The following is a 6,027-nucleotide window of genomic DNA, read 5'->3' on the forward strand; positions in this document are numbered from 1 at the left end:
AGGTACGTTCATTGAGGTCGACCCCTTCCAACTCTCCCATCCTCACTCATCTTGTATACTTGTTTCAGATAGAGGAGTGTGGATGGGAGAGTTGGAAGGGGTCAACCTCAGTGAACTACCCCAAAACAATGTACCTCCCCCGCGCTGCGTATCCCGCAGCCCGCCTGCACCATGTCTCCTGTCGCCCGACTGACCGACACCCCCCCACTTCTTCTAACGCCACTTCTTCAAAATAGACTCGCCCAGGCCGAAAACTGACTTCTGTGCATGGGCCACGAAGTTTCAATCGCACTGTAAGTGCGCGCCCGCACGTGGTATTTTGTGGAAGAGCCACACTCAAGGGACCAAAGAGCCGCATGTGGCTCGCGAGCCGCAGTTTGCCAACCACTGACCTAGACCAACTATTTAAAAAGGCCTCCTCAGGTGGTGTCAGTCTCCCTGGAACACCTCCCTCTTACTGGTGAAAAAGCATGAGACAAATGACTATTGCCCAGGGTGCTATTAGGGTTACTAATGGAGGCAGGGTACCAGGTATCAAAGAAAAAGGCACAAATCTGCCAGGAGGAGGTCAAATACCCAGGCTTTAGAATTATTCAAGGCAAGCTGATGCTGGGGGCAGAGGAAGCAGGCAGTCTGTGCCATCCTGGTTCCCACCACTAGTCATCAGATTCGGGAGTTCCTAAGAGCAGAAGGGTTTTGCAGGATATGGATTTCTGGATATTCAGAACTGGCAAGGCCTTTATATGAGGCCCTAAAGGGGGAAGAGAAGGCACCTATTTCTGGGGCCCCGACCAAGAGAAGGCTTTCACCACCATAAAATAAAAACTCACTGAGGCACCAGCCTAGGGCTCCCAGACATGACACAGGACTTAAATCTGTTCATACATGAGCACAACAGGGTAGCCCTAGGGGTCCTGACCCAGGAATTTGGGCCTTGGTAGAGACCAGTAGCCTACCTTTCAAAGCAGACTGGCTTGGTTGCAGCAGGCTGGCCACCTTGCCTTAGGGCCCTTGCAGCCACTATGCTGCTAGTCAAGGAGGAAGATAAGCTTACATTGGAACAAAACCTAAATGTTAAAGTGCCCCACTCTGTCATTACCTTGATGGATGTGAGAGGACAGCACTGGCTAACTCAAGCCCAGATGACCCAGTACCAAGGACTCCTTTGCGAGAACCCCAGAATAAAGCTAGAGGCAGTAAAGACTCTAAATCCTGCTACCTTCCTGCCTATTGCACCTGGGGCCCCAGAGCATGACTGCTTAGAGATACTTGATGAGATCTATTCCAGTTGACCAGACTTGTCAGACAGACCTCTATGAAATTCTGACCTCATTTTGTGTACAGATAGAAGCAGCTTCGTGACTGAGGGCAAAGGATATGCTGGGTATGCAGTGGTCTCAGACCTTGAGACCATAGAGGCAAGGGCCCTTCCTGAGGGGTGGTCTGCTCAGAGAGCAGAGCTATGGGCCCTAGTAAGGACATTAGAGCTCAGTAAGGACAAGCGAGTCAACATTTACATGGACTCTCGCTATGCCTTTGCCACCCTACATATCCATGGGGCCTACATATATCAGGAAAGAGGACTCTTCACAGCGGGAGGAAAAGGAGTCAAGAAACAAAATGAAATCCTGAAACTGTTAGAAGTAGTCTGGGGACCACGAGAGGCGGCAGTCATCCACTGCAAGGGGCATCAGAAAGGAAAAGACATAGTGTCTTGAAGGAAACCGTGGAGCAGACGTGGCAGCCAAACAGGTCATACGAGAGCAGGTGACACTATCAAAGGTTATGATGGCCCCTGAACTGCCTGCACCCCCAAAATACACAGCCCAGGAAGAGGAACGGGCGCAGCAGGAAGCGGGGAGTATGACAAAGGAGAGATGGTGGATACTCTCACACCGCAGAATCTATGTGCCAGAACAACTAGCCCACTGGGTGGTCCTCCAGCAACATGAACTTACCTACCTAGGAAAAACCACCCTAGAAGCCTTATTGAGCTGGTACTACCTGATAGCCTGACTTCCGTACCTCTGCACCTCATTCTCCCAATGTTGCCTCCTTTGTGCACAAAACAATGCCAGACAAGGCCCCATCGGGCCTGCTGGAATCCAGTGCTATGGCCAAACACCCTTTGAAGATCTAGAGGCAGACTTCACTGAAATAGGACCCAGCAGGGGAAATAAATATCTCCTGGTTTTTGTCTGTACTTTCTCAGGCTAGGTTGAGGCTTACCCCACCCATACGGAGAAGGCAAGAGAAGTAACCAAAGTTCTGCTAAGAGACATCATCCCGAGATATGGGATGCCATTGACTGTGGGATCAGACAATGGTCCCTCCTTCATGGCAGAAGTGGTACAGCAGGTAGCTAAGATGCTAGGCATCCAATGGAATTTACACATGGCCTACTGGCCCCAGAGCTCAGGGAAAGTCTAATGCATGACTTGGACCCTAAAACAAGCTATGGCTAAACTATGTCATGAAACTGACCTACCCTGGATAGACATCTTACCCCTGGCACTCCTAAGAGTGTGCTGTACCCCACAGGCAAAGATAGGATTCTCCCCCTTTGAAATTCTATATGGGAGACCTCCCCCATTAGTCAAACTCAAGGGAGACTTAAGGGAATTAGGAAATTTAGACATACAGAGACAACTCCAAGGGCTAGGGAAAATAGTCCTCAGGGTGCACAGAAGGGTAACTGATAGGATACCCATTTCTCTAGAAATAATAGTACACCCTCACAAACTGGGAGACCAAGTCTGGGTAAAAGAATGGAAAAAAGAGCCCCTTAAACCAGTCGGAAGGGACCTTATCTAGTTATATTAACCACTCCCACAGCTCTTAAGGTTACAGGTCTAAACACCTGGATTCACCACTCACAGGTAAAGGCCGCCCATCAGCCGAGTGATGCCCAGCCTGAATGGAAGGTGACTCCAGACCAAGATAATCTGCTACGGATCACCCTCAGGAAGACAGTGAAGCTGGTTAATCAATCCACATGAGGGCCTGAGGACTCCAGTGATCATCACTTGCTGGACTGATCCTGGTGCTATACCCTCGGTACAAGACAACTAGTCAGCAGCATCAACTCCTGGATCCATCTGTCTCCAATAAAGCCTTGAATGTCAGCACAGGAGGAGGATGAAGCTGTATTGCTATCAACTGAATCACTAAACTCATACTTGTGTGAGCCTCTAGAAGACCTAAAACTTCTCTTCTAAAGGATCCTGGAGGGCCAATGAGTATGATAAGTAACATGCTCTGGTATTTCTGGATGATCATTGTTTTCATCTTTCTAATAGTTCTTATTCTGTCTTTTTATAAGTGTCACTGGAACTCTAGGCTGGTATTGGGACGAGACCTGTTCTGCCCTTGCTGGGACACAGAAACACCATAAAATACTCCTACTTATAGCCCTTTTCTATAGAGAGCACTTGGGAAAGCACCTGAGCAAAGGTCGTTGGCTGAGTCCAGCAGCATTGGAAAAGCCATGTCCTGGAAACATATCTTGCCAAAGGCACCAGGGGGTGGGTGTCATTATCTAAGTTCAGCCAGGCACCAGGGGCAGATGCAATTATCCGGGCTCAGCCAGGCCTGACAATTATGAGTAGCCATAAGAATGAAGATTTGCAGCTTAATCTTTAAACATGATTTCACATAATCTCCTTTGTCTTAAACTCTAGTAAAACTTTCTGGTATCAAGCTGTATATAATAAACACGCTGCACTAGCTCTGGGTCACTGTCTCTTGATCTGAGAACAGTGTCCGACCTGGTTGAAAGGGCGAGGGCTATGCCCTCCATCTTGCCCCAGGGTGAGGGTTACGCCCTCCATCTTACCCCGGATCCTCCATTTTTGGGCAGCCATGTGCTTGGCAAGGAGCTTCTTCTGGGAAGCCCAAGCCTCTGCTAGCCACACCTAGGATTTCTTTAAACTAACCAATGACAATCAAGGGAAGTGTGCGCCATAGACACAACCACATCCTGTGTACTTGGGCCTGGCCAATCGGCAGGGCCCACAGTCCTCTCTCCTCCCCTTACTATAAAACCCTTTTCCCCACAGAGCTGGCTCTCTCTGCCACTTGCCGCTGCATCGGCAAGCGTGGGGGAGCCCGAGCTAGCTCGAATAAAGACTCTTATGCTTTTGCATCGGACTCGGCTGGCTCCCTGGTGTGGTTTCTTGGGGATCCTGAAATCTGGGCATAACACTGGTCCCAGCTTTACCTACTGTCTCTGTGTCTGTCTCTTTCTTTTCTCAATCCTCAGTCGCCCTTCTCAGGACTTGTTCACTCTCTAGCTGTGCTGGACATAGCTAGGAACCCCCATATCTGATGCCCGAACTGGGTCTTGAGAACAGGGGCACTCTAAGCTATAAGACGAGGGGATGGCTGCAAGGTGCACATGCAATGAGTTCAAGAAGTAAGCTAAGGAGCAGATTGATATAGTTGGGTGTAAAACATGGGAAATTCAGGGTCTCAGGAGAGAGACCTCTATTCTCAAATACTTAAAACAATGCTCAAAGCTAGAGGATGCTCTATTAAGCATAGTCAAATTCTTAATTTCTTAAATTTTGTTAATGAAACTTGCCCTTGGTTTCCTGAAGAGGGAACCGTCAACTTTCAAACCTGGGAAAAGGTCAGAAAGCAGTTGTGTGACTGATACAAAGCAGAAGGTCCAGAAAAAATTCCTATTCCTACATTCACACTATGGTCTCTTCGTGACTGCCTTGATCCAGCACAGGAGAGTTTAAGAATGTCTAAGCCGGGTGTGGCCATGGCTTTGCAACATACAGTAGAGGGGTGTGAATCTCTAAAAACAGCACCTCCCCACTCTGTGCCACCTCCTCCTCTGCCCATCACTCCTGCAACCATAGTCAAGAGCCCGCCTGATAAAGTTTTACCTCCTAATTATGAGTGGGAGCTAGAGTTGAGGTGGAGTGGGACAGGTGTCACCATGAGCGGGATAATTCAGATAATGAGAAAGGTCTTGCTCACAGCTGCCCAGCCTTTATGGCTGGATGCAGGTGCACGGCCGAAAGTGAAAGTGACTTCATATTTCACTTTGCTGGAGGTTCAAGCTACTTGTATTGGGCTGAACCTCATAGAATGGATTGAAAGAATTTCCCAGCAGCTGCTAAGAATTCTTTATCTTAAAGGCCTTCTTTCTCTCCCTCCCAGGCCACCAGAAACCCTTAGCTAGTGAGATTTCTGTCTGTATGTCTGTAATACAATTTTGGCTTTCTAACATTTAGTGACTTTAATTTGCTCTTCCCTGATTTATAATTTTGCTGTACTGGGTTAAAATTTTAAAATTCTAAAATTAATTTGAAAGTATAAAATTTGTAAAGGTTGCAACCCAGGGAAGTTTAAACAAAGGCCTGCTAATTCCAAGCCTGCCTGTGATTAACAAACCATTATCTTCCCCACCTGAAGCAAAGCAGGAGGGGGAAAGAAAAAAAAAAAAAGAGGGCCATTTTACTCTGAGCAAAAAGCCCTGAGGTTTCAATCTCTAAAAGTGGCAGCAAGGGAATGGGTGGTAGGTGTGTCCTCCCAGAGTTTTCTCTGCAATTCAAAGTATACTGTGGAATATTAAAATATAACAATTTATTAGCCAGATTGAAAATGATTAATTATGTGGTCAAGACCAAATCTTTAATGTTAAAACCAATTTAAGTTTTAATGATCTTCAAATTAAGTATATTTGACAGCTTTTCCTAATGTAATATTTCAAGAATTTAACTGAGAGGTAACTGTGGCATCTCAAGGGCCCTGAGGTGACACAAAAATCTACTCTCTCCCTAAAATAAATATTTTTGAACTAAATTAGACCAATACAATATACTTGAAACTACATAAGGAAGTAAGCTATGCAGGCTGGGTTGGACAACAAGATCAATGCTTCCATGATAATGGGTGGTTCTTGAATGAGGATGGACCGCATTCCAAGGGTGGATCCCGGGACTCCGGGGCATATGACTCCCAGAAAGATTAGCATGTCCTTTCCTTGAACAGAAAGAACAGTTATGGTTAACA

This window comes from Myotis brandtii, unplaced genomic scaffold, assembly GCF_000412655.1.
Source record: "Myotis brandtii unplaced genomic scaffold, ASM41265v1 scaffold527, whole genome shotgun sequence".
NCBI classification, from domain to species: domain Eukaryota; kingdom Metazoa; phylum Chordata; class Mammalia; order Chiroptera; family Vespertilionidae; genus Myotis; species Myotis brandtii.